This window comes from Pangasianodon hypophthalmus, chromosome 3, assembly GCF_027358585.1.
Source record: "Pangasianodon hypophthalmus isolate fPanHyp1 chromosome 3, fPanHyp1.pri, whole genome shotgun sequence".
In the NCBI taxonomy this organism is placed as follows: domain Eukaryota; kingdom Metazoa; phylum Chordata; class Actinopteri; order Siluriformes; family Pangasiidae; genus Pangasianodon; species Pangasianodon hypophthalmus.
In genome coordinates, this window is record NC_069712.1 from 30,961,368 (window position 1) to 30,984,584 (window position 23,217).

At 40.0% G+C, this 23,217-nt stretch overlaps 1 long non-coding RNA gene across 3 annotated transcripts in view; it reads right to left on the reverse strand.

Annotated features, from left to right (window-relative positions):
* LOC113542125 (uncharacterized) overlaps nucleotides 1–23,217 on the reverse strand; it is a 114,910-nt gene that overhangs the window by 74,043 nt on the left and 17,650 nt on the right. For 2 of the 3 annotated variants that reach the window (XR_008301520.1, XR_008301519.1), the window contains 2 exons: nucleotides 18,689–18,839; nucleotides 14,451–18,267 (listed from right to left, as the gene is read on the reverse strand). The exons of the other annotated variant lie outside the window; for it this stretch is intronic. This is a non-coding gene — a long non-coding RNA (uncharacterized LOC113542125). Of the gene's footprint in view, nucleotides 1–14,450; nucleotides 18,268–18,688; nucleotides 18,840–23,217 lie in introns of those variants that run through there. 3 annotated transcript variants of the gene reach the window in all.

Here is a 23,217-nt window from a genome sequence, read left to right on the forward strand (position 1 = left end):
AAGCATTCAACAGCACTGTGGTGTGATGAAATATAAATGATGGGAACATCAAGCACCAATCCTAAGTGTAATAATAAACAAGCAGAAGCCTGCACAAACAGCGCAAAAGTCCCATTTTCATTTATTTGCTAAAGCAAAAGTGTGATTTTACTGTTGACTGAGCTTTCTATAATGCTGCCTAGGTGTAAAATGAACAGTCATGCCAATTAAAACCAATGAAAACTGTGATGATATTTACAAGAGAGACATTTTCTGTATTTGGGAATACTCAAAGTGCTCTGAGCAAGTTCATGGACTGTAAAAATAATTTTATTGTTGGAGTATGGGATGGAAGTTTGCCTCATTTCCCAAAATCTCACGGGGAGCAAATCAATTATTAATTCTTCCCAAACATTTCCTGGTCGCTTCTCATTTTTGTCCGTATATGGCTATTTGGGGACCCCCTGTGTGTATGCTGTGTGTAGAAGTGGACACAGAAGTATGGAAATAATTGTGGATTAGGTGTACTGGAATCCTCATGTTTGGCAATGACTAGTCAAGCCTACCGCTCACTCTCTCACTTTCTTCCTGTATGGTAATGGTTTTGTTGGTGCTCATGACCCGGTCGGTACAAAGCTGTCAAAACTGCGCCATTTGCAAAAGCACTTCCATTTTGTACTTGTGTATAATTGTCTGAATGAAAAAGAGATTATCTCTCTAGCCTTCTGCAAACAGTAACACAGCTTCAGAGCGTGAGGCAGTGGAAAGTAGAGAAAAAAGTGATAATTTGCCAAAAAAAAAAAAAAAAAAAAAACCTCCAGCGTGGCAGCGTGCACTCAGCCTAGAACTCAGGTTATTCGGATGGAAGCCAATCTTTGATCAGCCAAGCTGAAATGGCCGAGATAAGTGGGAGCTACAACGCACGGCAGGACCTGTTATTGCTATTTCCTCCTCTGGTTTCTTGAGAGTGGTAAATAGCTGCTTCGTTCCCCCCCACCCCTCCTTCGTCCACCTCACTCTCTCTCCATTTTCTCTACTTCCACCACTACAACTCCTCCCCTTATCCCCTTAGCTTGCCACTTTCGTCTTGAGATCTCTATCACTTTAATCCTGCCAGTCTGTGGCTGGTTAACAAGGAAATCCTAGGTCAATTATCACCAGGCAGTTCCTGCTGGGCGAGCGACGGGGGGAATCAAAGCGGCCTGAGAGCCTTTTTCGCACCGGAGAAGAGCAGCAGGCCTAATTAAACGGGCCTCTTGTCCTGCTGCGTCCAGCCGCAGATATCTTGGCCCGTGATAACCATCGCCTCTAGAACAACAATTGTTTTGTTTGGGTGGAATTGGGCAGCTTTGGTGGATGGGAATTATTGGAGTTGATTGGTTAATTCAACATGGATATTTATTGATTTTTAAATTGAGGAAATGCAACATAACATTTGAATATTCAGTCAACCTGAATGGAATCTCAAGGAAATTTTGTAACAGCAATAAGCATGGGGATAAACTGAAGGAGTTTTCAGTTCACGTTACTGGAAACAACTGAAAACCCTAGTGTAGTCTCAAACTAAGATTTCTTGTTAGTTTCTTGTTTATGTCCAATGCACTCTTCAATTTATCCATTCATTCATCTTCAGTAAGCACTTTACCCTGGATCAGTGTCACAATGGATCTTATCCTGAGGTGGAAACACACCCTGGATGGGAAGCCAGTCCATCAAAAGCTTTCACTAATATAATTTAAGCCAATTTCCTGTCAACTGGTGGACCATGGTCCAGAGGCAGACCCAGTGAACATTTCACTGCATCAAACCGAGCACTCTGTGGCAGAACCAAGCAACGTGTGAAAACAAACTGGCCACAGTGCAACGAGTCTTTCTCCCCAATTTGGTCACCTGCCAATTCCTGCCACCTGCCACCCACCAACCAGCCAGCTCTCCCCTATCATACAACAGCTTCCAACCAGGGAGGGTGAAGGCTAACATGCGAGTCCAAGAGTAGCCACACCTAGTTCTATAGCATTACATTTGTTTTGAGAAATAGCGTATACGTCACAGGCAGCATTCTGAGGAAAGCGCTATCTGTCCTCTTCTGCATACACGAGCTTACAGATGTCCACAATTGGCTAGTATTTATGTCGTGTAAACATGAACCACTGAGGATTCTGTAGCTTCTTCTGTTGCTTTTTTTTTTTTAGCCAATCGTTTGAATTTACGTTACTTTGGCTGAAGGCAGCTCAACAAGAAAGGAAAGCATTCCACACACTTTCATAGATTTTTTATTCCATTCTCTGGTCTGATTAGTGACGTGAGGAAACGGCGTGTCGTTTATTCTATTCTATCCTCTGTTTTAAAAACCTACGTATTATCTGTTCAGAGTCTGCGGCACTAGTCAAAAGTGGTAAAGCAGTGCGACAGTGAAACAAAACTTGTTTTATTTATAGCCACTAATGTTGAGGCATTAAAAGGTAACTTATTACTGTCTGCTTAGTTGCTTATCTGGAACTTTGTAAGCAAGGAATTTTAAGTAGCTGGACTTTCACATCTTTTAGTTGAATAAGAAGGTGCTTATCACACTTTCAGTCTCCGTAACACGTAGAGGCGGTCTGTCAAATATTCATTGGCCCAAGTTACTTTAGAAGGCTCGAAAAACTTTTCTTTGAAGTCTGAAAGTTGAGTGTGTGCGTGTGTGTGTCTGTGTGTGTATAGATATGCCTCAGGCCACAGGTTTGTGCTGAAAATAGGAATTCTCAGATATGTTTTAAGTGGATGTTTATGGACCTTTGACTCTCAGTTCAAACCGTTATTTATCATCCTATCAGTGCGTGGGGTCAGAAACACTCTCCTTGTGGTGGCTGTTTTGCTAAGGACTGCCGTTTTTGCAGAAATGGAGTCAGCTGCATAATGTCAGATTACACTGTCCCCTTCGTGTCACGGCTCGAAAAGCTCTATTTATGAGCCCATGAATCTATTTATGAGCCCATCTGAAAGTTTAAACTGTTGAAATGAATCATTTAAACAGCGCCAACAGCTTGGTCTGCTGTGGGCCCACTGCACTCCCAATGCACTGTGTGGAGTTTAAATTGAAAATGATAAAAGCGTAAAAAGGTTCAGCTCCCTGATAGGTGCCTTAACACACCCTGTGTGCTCACTTTACTCGAAAATATTTCAGTAATTCATAAAGCGACTATAAATCGAGGCATGAAAGTAAAAGCATGGTAAGTGCCTGGAAGAAAAGATGGAGATAAATACCAGAAAATTGGAGGTACTTCAAAATAAAAGAATATCGCATACTTGATTCCCTGATCCTATTTGCATGACCTGTTTTTCCTCCTTCACATAATTCCATAAAATCGTTAAAAACCTGATGAAACAATACAAAAGTTTTACCATCATCTGAATTTCTTAATGTTCTAAGAAAAACAGACAAGGACCCAGTAAACAGGCATTATTCTGTCATTTCCTCTCATCTCTCATCAGCACGGCCTACCCAAGTCCCTCCTTTTACAATTCCATATGGAAAGGGACGGACAGGAGGAGAGGGGGAGAAAACCAATTTACCAACAGAGCGACATCATCTGCAGGCAAATTTATCTCTGACACACCACCCCTCGGTCCACTGTTGACAGTACATGATATTCCATTAATCTGCCTAATGAAAATTTAACCAGTGTTATAAACAAATAATTGGCCATTATCCTCTCAAAGATCCCGAATAAATTACTTGGGCCCATTTTCCCCCCTGCTTTTTTTTTTTTTTTTTTTTTTTGCTATCTCAGGGAGAGAGAGACAGAAGGAGAAAGAGAGAAAGTGAAAGAGAGAGAGAGAGAGAGAGAGAGAGAGACGGCCCTCCTGATTGATGTTGGAATAAGCAGCTCGGGCTCGCTCGGCCGCTGAGAGGGAGCTTCGGCTAAGCCTGTGATTGACTTAATGAGAGTCTTTGGGGTGAGTAAATGTTCCAAATTGCTCCGTCATTAGCTTTTTTGCACTGCCGTCTGAAGATACCCGCCGATCTGGTGCGCTGGGTCGACTCCTCTCGTACCATTCCGCCTGCAATTACATTTTCATTTAGAGCGAACCTCTGAAGTCCGATAGGCAGGCCTCTTCTTTTCATTAGGACGGCCTTCACTTTCTTTTTTTTTTTTATCTAAATGCTGTGAAATGTCTCTTCATTTAGGCCAATTAAAGTCTAAAAAGACAGTGCTGTAATGAATTATCATACGAATTATTTACTTAAATGCCACCATCTCGGCTCCCTCTCCTGCGCCTGTCCGGTCTCTTGCGCCTTCACATCATGTGGGAAGAGAGAGAGAGAGAGAGAGAGAGAGAGAGAGAGAGAGAGAGAGAGTTTCTCTAAAAGACAAGAAAAGAGGAAGTGTGTGGTTAGAGTAATGTCAACAGACTAATGAGAACGTATGAATGCTTCTGTCTTTCTCTAAATAGCGGACATGTGGGACGGCTGTGCTTCAAACCGGTGTTGAAACTAGAAAGTGAAGATCATCAGAGAGGTGATGAAAAGAAGGGAGCACACAAACAAGAGAATATCAGAACATGTCTTACAGAATATTCACTTGTGAAGTTCGTGTGAATTATCAAAATTAATTCTTCTTCACATATAATATAAAAAGACACTCGATTAATTTATTTCCACAAGTTACTTTTTTCTTGTGTAGCACATGGTTTCGTTTCATTTTTCAGTTGGGATTTTCTCACATTATTTCTTTTCCACACTTGATCACATGATGTCGCGTGAGCTCACATGCAGTTTCAGGGCGCATGTTGAAATGCACTTTCGCATGACCTTGTGAAACGTAGAGCATTTTTCTGAGAAGGATTAAAAGCTCATTTCAGGATGTTTATTCCCAGTTATCATTCACTAATGAAATGAAGGCTTCCAGTTACTGTACTCAAGGCTGGTTTTTAAGCATCTGAACTTTACATGAGCCTTTCTTTCACTTAATATTTTTGCTCATAAGTCTTAAAGTGTCTCATTAGCATCAGGCAGGTTCAAGGGGTCGATCCAAATTCCTTACAAACCAGCAAGAACGAGAGCTAGCTATTAGCATTCAGCTAGTTTGTCATCATGCTAGCTAACATTTCAGTGATTAGGAATAAAGCTGCTGTTAGTTAGCCTTAGCTAATGTTTTCCCACGTTCCTTGGTTCCTCAGTAACTTAACATGGCACGAGGCAGACATCTTTCTTTTGCAAATCTTTCTTGCACTTTAAGAGTATGTATCTTCTGAAGAATGTGAAGCTCTACTTCAGCTTTTACCACAGGATTTATTAAGAGGACTGTTTTAGATGCACTTCTACTTCAGTAGCTTCATTAGAAGTAACACATTGAGCATATTTCTGTACACTTGTTTAACCCTCTTTTCCTTTACATTCTTTCTGATGTTCTACAGATGATGATATGGTGCTAACAGCACTGGATTCGAGAGATTTGGAGACTTGAATATGCAGTTCTTGCTTACTAAATGGAAGGCTTGTCACCATGGAGACGGGAGTATCTGTGTACTACTGCCTTCCTTCAAAAAAAACAAACAAAAAAAAAATCCACATTTAAACAAAGAAACTTCTAGTTTAGGAGATTGGAAATGAGTTATGTCTTGAATCTTTCAATGCTGTCAGCCTTAAAAAAATCATAATAAACTCAAGCGATCGCCAACGTCGTAAAAGTTACACGAAGGTGTCAAAGTGTTATTGACCCTCCAGGGTAATAAGCTTAAGTGCCACGCGATTTACACTAATCTCTGCAAAATCAGCCACGTCTCTAAAGTGGGACTTCCGTGCCTGCTCCTGCTCGGCCTCTGCTCAGTGTCAGTGTTGATATGTTCTGACAGCGCCAAATACAGCGCAACCAAACGACTCCAAGCTGTACAACTTCACAGCTTTAAACTTCACAGAAAAAAAAAAGAGTTTATGGGCTCTTTGTTTTTGGAGATAGAGGGAATCATTTTTAATGGTGGAGATAAATCACAAAGGATGGCTAGATAATATAACAGGAGTGAACCTTTTTTTTTTTTTTTTTTAATTTAATTTTATTTTTTTTTTAACCAAATAGCTTCCAGGATCTCTTGGAGACCTTCAGTTTCATGAAGAAAAACACGATAATAAGCGTTCTGGGCCTCTAATAAACTGCTCATCATTGCTAACTGGGTAATGCTAATCATGCTATCAGTTCAATCCTCTGTCGAATCAAAGCATGGCACAAATGTAAGCTTTGGCTAATTCATTTATTGACCTGCTGCGTTCACTTTCCTGGTTTTTAAGGTCACCATAAGAGGCTAGCTAACATTCACTCCTCCAGACGTGAATGTTTGTGCAGTGGTGTCTGTGAGAGGACTCGACAGCAGTGTACATAATGCAGTCCAACACGCCGTGTGAGGCAGATGTATGCTAATCGTTAGCCGTGTGTGGACATCCGAGCCCTAAACAAACATCAGCTTGAAGTGGTGCTAGCGTCGCCTCTTCTTTTGTCACACACTTCAAGAGCTTGTTTTTATCAGTGGCCCGGTGTAGATTCGGAGACGCATACAGTGGCTAATAAAAGGCTAACACATGCTTGTGCTTTGTTGAGAAGTGTTGCTCACCACTACACTGGAGAATAAGTTGCAGGATGTCAGGATATTATACACGTCAGTCATCAAACCCACAACCTACTCACTATTGTGCTATCCATGACAACACCACAGGGCTGCTGAATTCTCCATTCTGACTGGTCAGAAAGTGATTAAATTTCAATAACAGCAGCTCTGCGGTAGTTCCAGCTGTAATTCAAATCACAGGTTTACGAGTTTATGAGTGCATTATCTAACAGCTAATAAAAGATTAAAAAAACAAGTTTAATCATTGATATGGTGAAGTTTTCTGAGAGGAGAAGTTTTGGGAAGGAGTCTCCAGTATCAGTGCAAGAGAAAGGGAGAGAACAGAAGATGTTCCACAATATTACATGTTACTATAAACAGATAAAAAAAAAAAAAGTCATTCTTTAATAAATAAAATTTTTTTTTTAACTGTTAGCAAATTGATGCTGTATAAGAGGAATAACACTACATATTTTTCAGTTATAGGAAAATAATCAACTTTGGGGTGGTAGCAGTAATTACTCTGCCTTAGGCTGGGCCACATCACACCACCCCAGCATTGATCATTTTTCTCTACCAGTATGCTCCCAAGAGTTTTATTCCTCTTATACCATAGCAATTTGCCAATTATTACACTTATATTTATTAAAGAGCAACACATCATACTTTATCAGTTTATAGTAACTTTTAATGTAGTGTAATGTCCGCAAAACAAGTTGGTTCCGTTCCTTTACTTTCTCTTTAAGCTAATATTACATATTATGCTATGTTTGAAAGCCACAATCCCTGTTGCTTCACTCCACCCACAGCTGAGGAGGCGCATTCATTTCTAACCACAGAAACAGCACCATGCAAGAACAAAATGAGGGAGAAAATGTCTCGTACTCAACTAAATTAGCAATGTGCAATATAATATACAGCTCAGTACAGTTGATATAAAAAGTCAACACACCCCTGTTAAAATGGCAGGTTTTTGTGAGGTAAAAAAAGGAAACCAAGATAAAGCATGTCAGAACTTCTTCCACTCTCAATGTGAAATTACATTGTATAAAAATTAAGTGAAAAACAAAAAAAATGTTAGGGGGAAAATAGGAAAAACAAAAAACTTATAATAACCTAGTTGCATAAGTGTGCACACTCATAATTGGGGATGTGGCTGTGTTCAGAATGAACCAGTCACATTTTCTCATGTTCAAAAGTAATTATCATACTTTTACAAAACTTAAAAGGGAGTCTGCCAGGAGACCAATGGCAACATTAAAGGAGCTGCAGGAATATCTGACAAGTACTGATTAGTCTCTGCCTGGGACAACAATATAATTTTCTCCACATATCTGGCCTATAGGGTCGGGTGGCTAGACGGAAGCCCTTTCCCACACAAAACATTCAAGCTCAACTAAATCACCCCAAACTATGTGGCACAATGTGTTATGAGACCAACTCCAAAAGGTATAATAATTCCATAATCCCAAAAGGTAAGTTTGGTGCAAAAAAAAAAAAAACCCTGGTGAAGCATGGTGGTGGCTGCATCATGCTTTAGGACTGCTTTAATTCAGCCAGAACTTGGGCTTTTATCAAGGTGGAAGGAATCATGAATAGCTACAAATACCAGTTGATTTTAGTGCAAAACCTTCAGATGTCTGATAGTAAGCTGAAGGTGAAAATTAATTTCCCCTTTTAGAACAACAATGACCCCAAGTATACATCCAAATCAACAAAGGAATGGCTTAACCAAAAGAAGATCAATGTTCTGGAATGACCTAGTCAGAGCCCAGACCTGAAATCAAGTAAAAATCTGTGGGGTGACCTGAAACGGGTTGTACACAGGAGATGCCCTTACAATCAGATGGATCTAAAATGTTTTTGCAAGAAAGAGTGAGAAAATATTGCCAGGTCAAGATGTGCCATTCTGATAGTCTCTTACCCAAAAAGACTGAGTGGTGTAATATAATCAAAAGATGCGGCAACACTGTGTTGGTTTAGGGGTGTGCACACTTATGCAATTTGGTTACTATAAGTTTTTTAGTTTTCCCTAAAATGTTTGATTGTTTTTCACTTAATTTTTTATACGCTGTAATTTCACAGTGAGGGCGGAAAAAGTTCTGGCATGATTCATATTGGTTTCGTTTTTATATCACAAAAACCTGCCGTTTTAACAGGAGGTGTGTAGACTTTCTATATCCACTCTATTATTGTACCTATCTCAGAAGAATTAGCACTCAATGTGTGATCACATCAGAAACAATCTCCTGAACCCGAATGATTAAATTACTCGCCTCCACCTCAGTGAAAATGTTGTTGTTTTCCTCTGGTTCAGGAATCAATTTCAAAGTACGCCGTTAGCTCTTAATGAAGAACTATTAATTAAAAGTGGAACAGGTTCTTCTTTTGGTGAGAAGTGGAAAAATCGTTGCGCTTTGTTGAGGAAAGCCCAGGAGCCAAGCTTTCATTAGGATACGTGCATGGCAAAAAAAAAAAAAAAAAAGGCAATTCATCTACTGTAATTTTCTCTCAATGGCGGGAAAAGAGAGAGAAAAGGATCAACCTCAGTGTGCTATTTATGGAGATTTAGAGAACTGGATTAACACTTATCTACAACGTGTTTTAAACGGCCCCTCGGCCCAGGCCTGAGTTTAGACTGAAGGAAAAAACATCTAAAAGGAAACATGAGAAGCATCGATATGCATATGAGATTATTTTCCTCTCTTTTTCACTTTTCTGTCACATTAACAGTATTTTTTACCCCTCCTTACCAAAGATCTGTTGAAAAGCGTCTGTCCCACGTCTCTCTCTCTCTCACTCTCGCTCTAAAGCACGAGCCGCTCTCTGGATTAGCTGAGCACAGATTTACTTAATGCATCCTCGTGCGGCATTGTTGGGAAAAAAAAATCTATTTTGGGAAATGCAAGCGCTTGCCAAGCTCTAAGCCTGGTAATATATGCCTGCTACAGTTTAAGAGAGCAGGTTCAGGAACTCTCTTTATGGTGGGATCATGTGGCTCTTTCAATATGAAAATAGCGTCACAAAATCGAGGCCACCCCCCATTTCCCCTAAATCTCCCTCTCTCCCTCTCCATCTCTCTCTTTTTTTTTGTCTGGCCTGTTTAAATATTTGCCGTACTGAAAATGTTTGCGATATTCATGCAGATAAGATACAGAGCATGCATATGCCATGAGTTTAAGAAGCTTGGCTTAAGGGCATGCAAGGCTAACAAAGACAGAGAAGAGAAAGAGACTGGGATCTTAAATGACCACAAAAGAGACAAATAAACATGCAAATTATAAAGATTAATTTTATCTCAGCAACCATTCAAACGAGGATTTTTAATTGCGTGCATTAAAAAAAGGATTGCATTTTAGGACACGGCGGTATTTACAACGGAAATAAATACAAAAACAAAAGAACAGCAGCAGGGAAGATCCCTACAAACTCAGCAATCAGCACAGCCATTCCACTCCAACTACAACTCCCATGATGCCCCAGGCTAAGGCTACGGGCCCATTTTTCACACAGTGTAATGTGGGCATAGTGACAGGACAACACACAATAGGAAGGAGCCGCGAGAGAGGGAGCCACAAAGGCCGAGGACATGGGCTTTGCACGGGAAGACGCGCTAAACCTGCAGCTTTAGCAGGAGTGTGAAAGACAGGGGCCAGACATCAAACGGGATTTTCCCCCAGCGTGACAGGAGGGCCCTTGAAGTGGCGCACGGGTGTCGAAGCCTACCTCACTCGCTGTAAAACATGTTGAGAGCACCACTGCATCATGAGGCTATTGTGTTTATGATTTAGAAATGACTATTTACTTCTAGATTATATGTAGATGTTCACAGAGCTAAAGATAAAATTGAAGAGTTAAAAATGTACTGAGCAGTGGGGTCACATGACAACTATGAAATCCCTTCTGTAACAGGAAGGTGCATTTTAGTGCATGAAAAAGCTTGTTTTAGTTTCACTACACCACAAAGCTTGTTTCAGTCTCACTACTCAGTGAGAGGGACTTTGACGATATTACTATAATATTAATAATCGAATTTCCATTGATTTTATAAAGAAATTTGTTCTATTGCATTTTTTTCAGCGTGTTCTTATATGTCCTATTTTCATAACTATAATACAAAATGCACCAATGGTGAAGACACATTTAATGCCGCAAAAGGCTTGATTTCAATTTAATTATCCCATTTAATCAGCGAGCATGTTCGGAGTACTATGCAAAAGTCTATATATATACACACACACACACACACACACACACACACACACACACAGTATACGGTAGAAAACTCTTAATTTGATTGATTTTATTTTTTAAAAAGTATATTGCATTATAGTTTTTAATTCAAAAACTTCATTCCACCATCTTGGGAAAGTGCCTTCATTTCCTATGTGCCTTATACATTTGTACTATAAAGTAATCTAGAAAAAAAGGAAATACTTCAAATAACATTTATATACAGGTAATTCACTACACAAGCCAGTCAACAATCAAATGTGCTTTGCAACCTATAAATAAACACACAGAAGAAGTAGCGCATGTGGTAAAATTAATTTCTTTGAGAGTTTTATGGTTCTTCTTCAAGTAGTTATGTGTTTAGTGTTTAATGTTTCCAGGGCGTCACTTCTCTATCTGGTTATATTTTCACACGTGCACAAACATGGGGGAAAAAAACAAAACAACAACAAAAGTCAGGTGCACATGCGCTTAATAACCAAATTATCAAGTTAAAATGCATGATGTACATGTGATTAATAATCAGACTCTCTTATAACAGACCTATGATGCATACAATAGGCATATGATGGTTCCAATACAAGTTATTGCAATATGCTGCTTACACGACCACGTGAATAATCTACTAACCACCAAAATCAGTTAACGATTGTATTATTAGTAAAATTTGCAGTGAAATCATTTATATTGTTGCTGCTGACCAATGAAGATGACATTGACACAGAAAAAGCAGAAGTAATATTTAATTTAGTGATTTTCTTTATCTTTTTTTAAACAAACCTCAGACTGTGAAAGAGTCGTCAGTCTTTTGGAATTCATTATTGAACAAAACAAAAGGTATTCTCGTTAACTTCCAGTGTCATCAGTATCTCATCCTTAAAAACAAGGCCTATAAGTATCCCTCATTATACTTGATTTAAGTCCATAAACTTCAAGGGAATGCCTGGCCGTTGTCAAAATATCTCCACTCGGACTAGGAAGCGCACAGAGTTCAGTCAATTAGTCAGTGATTATTATTACTACTGTTGTTATTACTAGTTCTTCTAGCCAGGCTGTTATGGTAACCCCAGTCACAGCCCATAATACTAATCCTCACCCTTTCCTTAACCCCAACCCTTACACTTTTAATCAACATCATACTGCATAGAGGGAGGCTGAAATATCGACATGTTATGCTTCGATGTGTTTTGCAGAGTGGATTGTGGGTTTTGGGTTGAGACCAGGGTGGCGAGGTTGGGTTTTTTTGTCCAGTAAAGTATACTCTATGCTCTATTTTCATTCCCTTTGTATTACTTTATTCATTTTTTTTGCATGTCCAGCATTCAGTCCTTTGTCTGCCTTGCAAGGACATTAGGGTTAGCATAAATTAAGCAGAACAAAGGCTGAGGCTGTATATGGGTTATTATGAGTGTCTGTTATGGAAGTCTGTCTCGTGCATCCCCAACTAAGCAGCGCTAGTTAACTTGATTCACTGTCTGGCTCTTTAAAGTTGTGGTACGAAACCCAATATTTCTGCTAAACAAAGACAGCAAGGGCGGTGTTAGCTTTCACCGCAGCTACGTTTATGGTAGATGGGACAAGGAGAATGCTGGCTTTTTTTTTATTTTTTACAAAAAAATGTTTTTTCAAATTCAATCCATCTGCCTTTTAGCACAAAGTGACGTTCAGGGAGAAGTTTGATCCGATAATAAATACGAGCCGGACGGCGAGATAAAGAGAAAGTGTGAAGACCCGGTTGGTGAGCAAACACCGCAGCGGGAGGACAAAGATATTTCGTATGCAAAGCTCACGCACAATGTTGCGTGTGATAGCGGTGGATGTCGTCCAAGACACACGCAGAGAGGATTCTGGGACGGGAGGGTACGAGGGTCGGGAAAGAGGGGGGAAACGCGTGAATTGAGGTCTTCCTCAGCTGCTTCTCACGCTGATTGGAGCTGGTCGCTTTGATTCCACTGATCCAGGACCTCGGCACATCCCACGTGACACAAAGCAGATCTGGGCTTCAGACTAATCTCATTACGAAACTCTAACCAGCAGATGAAAAAAAAAAAGCAAGGGAAGAGGAAAAAGGGGGAAAGAAGCCACGGCAGGCCTCACCATGCCAAAGCGGTGGCTCACAGAGGCAGGTGTAATGTTACCAAATTAGCCTCTAAACGGTAAAAAGGAGATTATTGCAAATGGCCTGGCTAGCCAGCACATGCAGCCCCCTGAGGATGGGCCAATTTAGAGGCACTGACGACTCCCAGAGGGCTTTGTGCCACGCAGATGAAGACAGCCCAGATGGAGGGGGAGAGCAAACAGGCAAGGATCATATATACCATGGTTGAAATGATGGTTGTAATTTTTTTGGGGTGACAAAAAATAGTCACGATTGGAGCCAATGACGTAAAATCTGCATGAGATTCACTCAGGTTTAGTGTACATTATTATTATAATACCAGCTTTAGCGCTATACACGAATCCAGTGCGTATCAACCCATGAAGAAATCACCAGCATATGCTTTCACCCAGTCATGCGTCTCAGTCAACAATAGTTTATATCTGACTATGTCTTGCATTAAGTAAAGAATAAATCATGAGGGCATGTGCTGTTACAGGAAATCAACTGCAGGGCAGTGTGATATGGCCAGACATAAAGCAGAGTTACGGTTACCATCCCGAAGTCGATAATTTTCCTATGAAAACAAACTTTTTGCTATGTTATAACGAAAAATGATGGGTCATTCACAAAAGAGTCAACTCTGACCCCTCGAGTCGGCTCGGTTAGATGAGCAACGGATACATGAACAGAAAGCAACGCAAAGACCAACATCTTCACCCAGTTCTTGGCTGGAGGGTTGGTGGGTAAAGACAACTGGCAAGGAGCCGTTTAGGAATCGGCTCTTACTGGTGAACTGAGCCCAGTGAGTCACTAAAAAGATCAATAATTCCAGTCAGATTTGCAACTCTATAAGGCATGTTCAAATTTCTATTTCTCTTTGGGGGGGGGGTGGAATAAATGCCCTAAGGGTCTAGCTGATTAGCACTCCAAACAACATTGGCTGACAAAATCGACTCCCTAATCTTGCACTTCTATTCAACCAGGTGAAGAATAACATCTCTCCAGAATGATAATGATTCACTTGTGTGAAAGGGATCGCACTTTCACCCGCCCCCACCCAGTGACCCTCTCTGAGAGCACCGACAATAGCTGTTACTCAATCTCAGGCTAACCGCTGCCGTCTATTTGACTGATGCCTGTGTTCTCCTGGCGAACGATGGTATGTAGTGCCCTTGATGGAGTGCGCTGGATTGCAGAAGCCTGAACCCAAACTTGTCTAATATCTGGATTAGCAAGGCAGATTGTTGCCATATGTGGCACGCTGCTCTCCATACCATTGCTCAACTGAGGCCTTGCAAACTGAGTGCCCATTTCTCAGAGTGGCTAAACTGTGTTAGCTCATTTTAAAACTATTCTCAAAAAAGAGCTTAGGAAAGAAAGAGATTTAGTTGCGAGGCTAACACCCAATCAAGCTTCATGCTAATTACTTCAACAGATAAGCTAGAGAGTGAAGCCACAAGCTAGCAGGCCAGGGCTAATTTGACATTCAAGAAGAAAGAGAAACAACAGGAAGGCATTCTTTTGTTGCCCCATTTTTTTTGCCTCTCAGGCATGGGGAGGCATCAGCACGTTGTTACATAAAGTGTATAACAAATGAGACGGGCTGCTTTGAACTGGCTGACCACACCGGCCTGCAGGAGAGGGAGAACGCAAGAGAGAGAGTGAGAGAGAGAGAGAGAGAGAGCGCGCTGCACATGTGGCAGCAATAAGATGGCCGCCCTCCCTCTTCCTCTGAGACATGTGGGAGACAGAGCATTCCTGCCGCACTCATTAAAGCGAAAAAAAAAACACCCATCCCACAAACACTGTAGCACTCACGTCCAGCGATGAAACACATGTCTCTATTTACTAAGAGAAAAGGCTGCGGTTGCATTTCAGAGGTCAAGTGAGGAACCAAGTGTTTTATGGGAATAGATACATGTCGCATTTTTAATGCAATGTCTAATGCATGGTGGTGTTCTGCGGTACATTACCATTGTTTCCACAATACCACTTTTTAGGCGCATTTTCACTAAAAGTAGATGGTTCTGGAACTCTCTAGAACAAGAACTAGACAGGTCCTCGTTGAGTTCCTTGCTGGTGTTCCTCCCACACTTCAGGAACTGATCATGTACAACTCGGTGTTGTACTTTTGTCGGATAATGAAATGATGTAAAATCCATCAGGGAGGAGGTTGAAACAGTTGTTTTTTGCTTTAGTGCACTAATATGATGTTAACATTAATGTTTCTTGTTTTAAAAAGTACTTGGGGGCATGTTGTTATAAGGAAATAATTAACGATGAGGTGGTATGATGCGGTTACCGTTACCACCCAAGTTGATTATTTCCCTTCAACAGCACATCCTAAAGCATGTTTTACTCCTCAGCAATTTGTCAAAGATTACAATTGTTTATCAATTAAAGCATGTCATGCTTTTTATCCAGTTGCATTTAATGTTGTGTGACATCTGTGAAACATTTAGTTCTCCTCATGACTTACAATATATTAGTTATAAACAATCACCCTCTCACCAGGCTCTCTTTTTCTCTCTCTTGAAGTTAAGACAAAAAGTAGGCTGTCTTCAACACAGAAATTCTCCAAAATAGAAAGCCACAAGTTACAACTTTACCTCTGTTAAAGTGCTGATGCTGGAGACAGAAATTATGCAGGCTCGTTTTGTAGTTGACAAACTGTGTTAAAACTGAATATTTATATCCATCAGGTCCAAAGACAAATCCTGTCACAGTATTTAAAAAAAAAAAAAAAAAAAGAAAAACACATGGTGAAAAGTTGCTATATTTGCCAGGTAACACTGTCGATATTAATATCTTTAAATACACGTCACACAGGGGGACTTATCACTGTTTGAATACGTAGAGATACAGAATTACATCATCATATTGGTCTACGTCATTTCTTTAAAGCGTTCCATTAGGTTTAGTTTTAAACATTTCCCAACAACAGAATCTGTTCAGCCACTCGATAGGCAGCTACTATAACAAAAAAACAAACAGGAGCAATGATTAAATATAGTGATGCCATAAAACTCGACAGACATGAGAGGAATTTAATTTGCTTACATGACATCACGACATGAGGCCAAGCATTCCAAGGGCTCTAAAGTGTTTGCACTTAAGAGTGATAAAAAAAAAAGAGAAAAAAAATACAATAAAAACCCAAATGCCCAATGGGCAGGCTCTTTTTCTGGGTGTAAGGAGACATCTGGCATGATTATTTCAAGCTCTTCTGCTAATCCTCTGGAAATGTAAACTGGGTGAGCGAGTGTGCCAAATGGCTTTAGAGCAAGACTGTCTTTTGGACTTGTGGAAGATTTAAATGAGTTTTTCATACAGGCGTGCGTTGGAGAATGCAGGGAGACAATTGTAATTAGTTTTTCAGGCTGTCACATTTATCATCATTATCCTAGTTTTTAGACATGCCAAATTTACTTCAGAAAATTTAACATATGTGAGGTAGCGGTGGAAATATGCCGCTGTTTGTCGTCGTTGCTGCACGCCCATCTGAGAGCTCGAGTGTCAAACGTGTGGAACGTGGTGCTGATGCTGAGCGACGCTCGTCTCCATGGCAATGGGGTGCCATTCAGAGATGGCACGGCCTCCGCTTAATCCACTCGTCGGCGCTGGATGCCAAGCAAGTCGTCCTACGCAACCCAGAATATGACTTTATTCGTCAATCTGGAGCAGAAACGGAGTCTGCAACCTGGCAGGGCAGGAAGACGCCCACTGACAAACCCAGAGCCATTGCTACAAAAAGAGCATTTGTGCAACTGTGACCTGCGCATTATTTCAAATCAGCTTGATCATGACTCGGTTAGGCCAATAGGCATTCTTACTTGTGTGATCTTGCTTTTAAGTGAGTATTATTTTTATCCAAACAAAGTATTCTTATGCAAGTAAAACCAAAGACTGCATGTCTCACGTTCATGCTTTGTGAATCAAATAAGCTTGATGAGGAATGTGTTATGCCAAACAAGCATTCTCGCTTATGCAAAACTGTATGCCCTGTATGTACGATGCTGCTTTAAAGTGCATGTTATTTTGTGAAAAGCTTTGCTGGTGTAGGAACACAAGATGTCCCACGTGCATGTATTCCTGAATAAGGTCCTGTTTGTAATCATACCCCTTTCTACAGACTAAAAGAGTCCTAAAGAGATCATGATGTACTACAGCAATTAGAGTGATAAATTCACTTGCTTCAGCATATTAAGGGACATGTAATGCATTAACGACGGGAAGACGAGATATTTGAGCGAAGCCGTGCGGATTCACTGAAGTATGCCGCATGTACCGATTACCGAATCTGCCTTCTGTCTTCAAACAAACCCTCCTCAATTGACTGAGAGTGATGCATGTGAGGGAGGTTATAACGGCAGAGTCACAACAATAATAAAGGCTGATAGATCGGGTTGCCTCGCTCTCTTCTCAGTGGCTGTTTCATAAATCTCAGATAGGCCGCTGACCTCAGTGTGGGACACTTCATAAATCAACATCAAAATTGTAACTATGGCGAAAGAAGGAAGGAAGGAGAGACGGCGGTGCGGCGCAGCAGCGATGGCATTTAATGTGATCGCGTCTACTGAATGCTCGCTTTGGGTTTACAAAGACAGGCACCTGTTGACCAATTGGTTAGGAAGTCATAAAGTTGCGATAAAACAGAAGAGATGGCCGCAGCTGCGTCTGATTAGAGTCGCAGCAATTTGCCATGAGGACGATACTTTTGATGTCAAGTCTCAAACACCGGCCCTTTTTTTTTTTTACTTTGTGAGTGTTGCAATTCTGTTTTAAGACGTTCCACATTGCTTAAGCGCTTTTTCCATTTCCTCTCCCCCCCAACTGTTTAATATAATATTATATTCCCAAGAACACAAGGTTGTTTAACATGGATGGGGGTGCTTTCAGGAGTGACAGTTTGTGAAATATATTCTGCCGAGTACAAAGATTTATCATTGAAAAGAATGAAACTAATACAATAACAGTGTAAAAAGAGTTGCCCCAGTGGTCAAACCAGGGTCAAATTCAAAGTCTGCCGCTGAAAAAGCCAAACTTGGCAGGGAAGTGGATTCTCAGCATACGTTGTCATTTCAGTTTAAGACATCAAACTGCTTAGCTAACCGCAGGAACACTATCTATGGGGAAAAGAAAGATTTAAAAACTGAGGACTGGTACACAAGCACAACAAGCATCATTAGGTGGTGTAAACTGAAAAATAAATATTGTATTTTTCCCCCTTTTTTTTTGGTCTCAAGTGCTTGCTCATATGCAGCTCCTCCACTCACCAGTAGGGGCAGTGTATTCAAGAAGCACATCTCTCTTGAAATGTTACTGATATTTTTTTCAGACCAAGCTGAAATCCTTCACTCCTCCCAGCAGGTCTGTTCAAAAATCATTATAAAATCGTTTCAGAAATCATTATAAAAGAGCAACGTCTGCAGATGTAGCAGATGGGAGAAAAGGGTCAGTGTGAGTGAATGTTATTAATCCCAGATGTGATTTAAAAAAAAAAAAAAAAAACCTTGCCTTCACAGAGCACACACACACACACCTCTCAAAACCCTTTTCACCCATTAATCCTGACATCTGAGGTCTCTTACTGTTGCAGTGCATGCTCCATCTACAGCTATATTAATAATAGAGAGCGAGAAAGAGCTGTGGTTTGTCATACACCCCTGAGCGGCCTTAATCGCTGCATGCATTTCTATACAGACGGCCCGTGGAGAGCTTTAACTGGATTCTACATGTCAGATGGACGATTAATATGAAATACAAGACGGTTGAAGCGAACAATATCCAAACCTGCTGTGAGACGCTCTTCTGCTGCCGTTCTCTGATCTGGTCGGTGTCTGTTGGGACTTCATAGAAAAATACACGTCAAAGTGCTTGCTGTGTCATTCAGTAGTGCAGAGGCTCAATCCCCTTGTGATGCAGGTAGAAAACATTGTAAAACCTGGCAAAGAATGAAAACGATGCAACATCATTCAACTGTGGACTTAAATGAAGTCGTGTTTGGAGCAGAAAAAGGTGAAATATGAGTGTATTTGAGTGAATTTATGTCTATACTGGATAAACTATAAAGGAATCACAGCACTGTATCATTACCTAATTCTCAAAGAGCTAAGAAAATCTGCAGATATTCTCAGGTTAAACCATTAAAAAAATAATACAGGTTTTAGGGTTTTCCCTCAGCTGGTTTTTTCCCCACAACTGATGTCTCTGCGTGTGCACGCTCCAGCATCAACAGTGCGAGTGATCCTGTATTAACCTGTGTGCGCAACCGAGATGCCAAAAGATTCATAAGAATACGAAATAATTCAAATTAAACAAAACTAAGACCACGTACTAGTTACAACTACGTACAAAAGTTTGCATCCTCCATGTTTTTCCCCTATAAATAAGACCACAATCTAAAATAGCAGAAAAGAAGTTTGAAATGAACCAAGAGTTACATCATAACCCTCTTAGTCAAGGTCAGAGGTGGTTATAAAGGCAAAGAGTGGATGTTACAGAATCTTTAGATCATATTTGGAAAGGAAGAACTTTTGAACTGTCTTTTTTGAATATCTTGTATCGCAGCGCTGTTGAATTCTCAACTCTGACTGGTCAGAAGGTGCTGGATTAAGAACAGCATCTCGGACAAAAGTTCCAGCTGTAATTCACATCACAGGTTTATATTAATTCGCTTTCGGTCTAGTATGTTATAGTTTCTATTGCAACAACAAAAACAAAGAACATGTAAGGCTTAACTCACATATAGTAAGTTAAGATTTTTAAATATGTTGTTGTATAACAAAAGAAAAAACAAACATTGCAATGTTAAAGCTTATCTGTAATGGAAATGGCAAAATGCAAGTAATATCAGGAACTTCAGGAAATCAGGAAGTTTTCGCAGACATTCCACAACATTAAATTACATTACTAAATTAAAAAAGAAACAAAAACATAACACTACTCTGCCATTGATTATTTTTCTATATGGCATGGCGTGACATGTTTTAATCCTTAGCCGGTAAACTATGTGGCCATTTTTAGACTTGTGATGAAACATTTGTGAAAGCCAGCACACTAAATATTTTATTGGTATAAATGTCTTAATCTGTTCCAAAGTTTTGCACTCAACTGTAAATTCAAATGGAAGACTTTCAATTTTAATGATTATTCAGGCATTTAACTAATAAACCACAATCTCATAAACTATGATTTTAAGGCCCGGTGTAGACTTGATCCTAGAATCTGGATCTGGAAACCTTGTCTTTGTAATCTGTCAGAGCATTTAATCAACCAAATGGTAGCTGAAATGGCTTAATTTCTCTGAGATGACATTCGATTGTCCCAACTATGTTGTTTCTAATATAGCTGATTGTTTCTACACGCTATAACGTTGAGGGTGTTCATTTTTCCAGTTGTACTGAAGCCACTGATCTCCCACCACTTACATCACTACTGAGATAATACGCCATAACTTTTTTATACGCAAAGTGCTAAGAAAAAACAGCACACGACATAGTGGAGTGACTTTATAGCATTACTAACATAAGATAAAGTCAAATTAGCTAGTTTAACTAGCCGCTTGAGTCGCAGAGCTGGTTGAGTTGCATGTCATTATCAGAACTCAAGTTTGCCACAGAAGGCCATTTGACTTTAAATATGATCCTGTTAATTCTCCAAGGCACGTTTAAAAGCTGCTGAAGGAAAAGTTTAAATATTTCATGCTGTCATTTGAATGCACTGAATGCCTCACTCTCTTCTTTCTTTAATTCACCAGACTTGATTACCTTTGAGGAAAGGGCAGGGCTGGATGGGCAATGGAGAGTTGCTAAGTGTATGGGTGTGTTTGAGAATGTGTGATTAAAGTCTAATTAAAGTCACAATGTGGCTGAAACAATGCTCGTATTATCTCTAAGCTCAGTCACAAAGAGCATGGGAGAAACTGTATACACACGGGTTCATAAATAATTGGACAATGACACCAATTTTGGCTCTGTACTCCAACACACTGGGTTTGAACTGAAATGCTGACTATAAGGTTAAAGGGTAGAGTGTCGGCTGTAAATGTCAGCTTTAATTTGAGGGTATATACATGTATAATGGATGAACCATACTGGAATCACAAGCGTTTATATACAGTCAGGTCCGTAAGTATTTGGACAGTGACAATTTTTGTAATTTTGCCTCTGTGCACCACCACAATGGACGTGAAATGAAGCAATCGAGATGTGATTGAAGTGTAGACTTTCAGCTTTAATTCAAGGGGCTTGACAAAAATATTGCATTAACCGTTTAGGAATTACAGCCATTTTTTACAAAATAGTAATTGGACAATTGACTGATAAGCAGTTCCATGGGCAGGTGTGGCCTGTTTCCTCATTATTTCATGACAAATTAAGGAGATAAAAGGTCTGTAGTTGATTCCAAGTGAATTTGCATTTGGTAGCTGTTCATGGGAACTCTCACTATGCGATCCAAAGAGGTGTTGATGCAAGTGAAGGAGGCCATCATTAGCCTGAAAAAAAAGCAGAAACTGTGTCCAAATCAACAATCTGGTACATTCTTAAAAAGAAGGGATGCACTGGCGAGCTCAGTAACACCAAAAGGCCTGGAAGACCACGGAATACAACTAAAGTGAAAGATCGGATAATTCTTTCCTTGGTGAAGAAAAGCCCCTTCACAACATCTAGCCAAGTCAAAAATCATGTCACTGTCCAAATATTTACGGACCTGACTGTACATGATCCGCTCATCCACCCACGTGAACAGCAGGTTGCTCAGTCGTCTATAGTGTGTGGTTGTCTCTCAACATGCTGAAATGTCAACACCTACGAAGTGAGCCTTTATGAATAAAGAGAATGTATGACAGTACATTAATCAGAGACATCTATATGTATTGTGCTCCAAATATCCATATCTGTATTTGGATTTAAACCTGAAGTGGGGGTGGCCTAAACCACTGGTCTGAACTGTTCTGTTCATGGCTCTGACAGTTCCTCAACGTCAGCTACTTCACTCCAGTTCATAATTAGTTTTAATTACAGATGGGTGCAGTTTTTTTTTCCTGCACATATTTTTGTCTGTATCTCCCCACAATATGTCCACCAAATACCATACTTCTATTTTTTTAAAATATAAAAACCTAGAATCACCATGACCCTCACCAGGCAGTCACTAAGGAGGCTAAAATGCACATTCTTTGTTTGAACGTGTAATTCTTTTTCGCTTAAGCTTTATATCTAAATGCTAACTTGTGTTCACATGAAAGTAAAAACCTCCCACTTTTTCTTTCAGAAGATTATTTATTTTAGTGATTTTACTGTGGAGATTTTCTTAAAAAAAAAAAAAAAAAAAAAAAAAAAAAGATAAATATCTTGATAAACCAACCAATGAACAACAGACAGGAAAAAGTGGTAGTTTTAGTTTTTTTTTTTTTTAGCTCTCATCGCCCTGGTATAGCGATAAAGTGATAACGCAATAAAGTTATTGTGTTCGGCATCTGACTCTCTATTTTGGTTCTCAGAAAAATCTCTCCCCCTCGCTCATTCTGTTTCTCCTCCTCATTCTCCTCTATTTCCAAGGGAATTTAGGAGAAATATTTTGGGATACAAGTTTGACATCTTGTGATATCAACGAGAAACCTTGTAGCAAATAAATATTCCTTATGAGATATGGAATTAAAGCTGAATTTCTGTACTGTAACCTTTTAATACATTTGTTTATTTATATACACACAAAGAACCCTGTGTATCCAGGTCTGTGTGCACTGTGCTCTTTTGTTTCAGTGCTACAAACTGCTCAAATGTATATAATTTTTGTGTGTGTGTGTTTTTTGTTCTTGTTTCTCTCTGCTTTATTGCCCGTGACTGTAAAGGGTACTGCTGTGTGTTTGTATGGTGTCAAAAAGTACACGTGTCACACATAAGCCTATAGATGTGTGTGTGCACGGGAAGCTGTGAATGCATTCGCAGCTTTGTTTACTCTCTTCATTTTGTATGTATGTAAACACGTCAGCTTTAATCTCTCCGTCCGTATGTACGATTGTGTGCGTATATAAATGCGCAGAGGCTGGAGCAAAGCTGTACATGCATAACATTACAGTCATCCTGTGACCCAGTTTAAATCCACAGCTGGAGATGGAATGGGTCAGAGGAGTCGAGGCACGTGTGCATACGTGTAGAATTTGATAGCGAGAATCGCATTCAATCTGTGTACCAAATTGATGGCGATGAAAATCGGAGTGGAGCAACACAAAAAAACACTTGTGTTCAGATTAATGTTGTGAATGGAGGCCTGTGAGGCTGCCCTTTATGGATGGATACACACGTGCACCTTGAGAC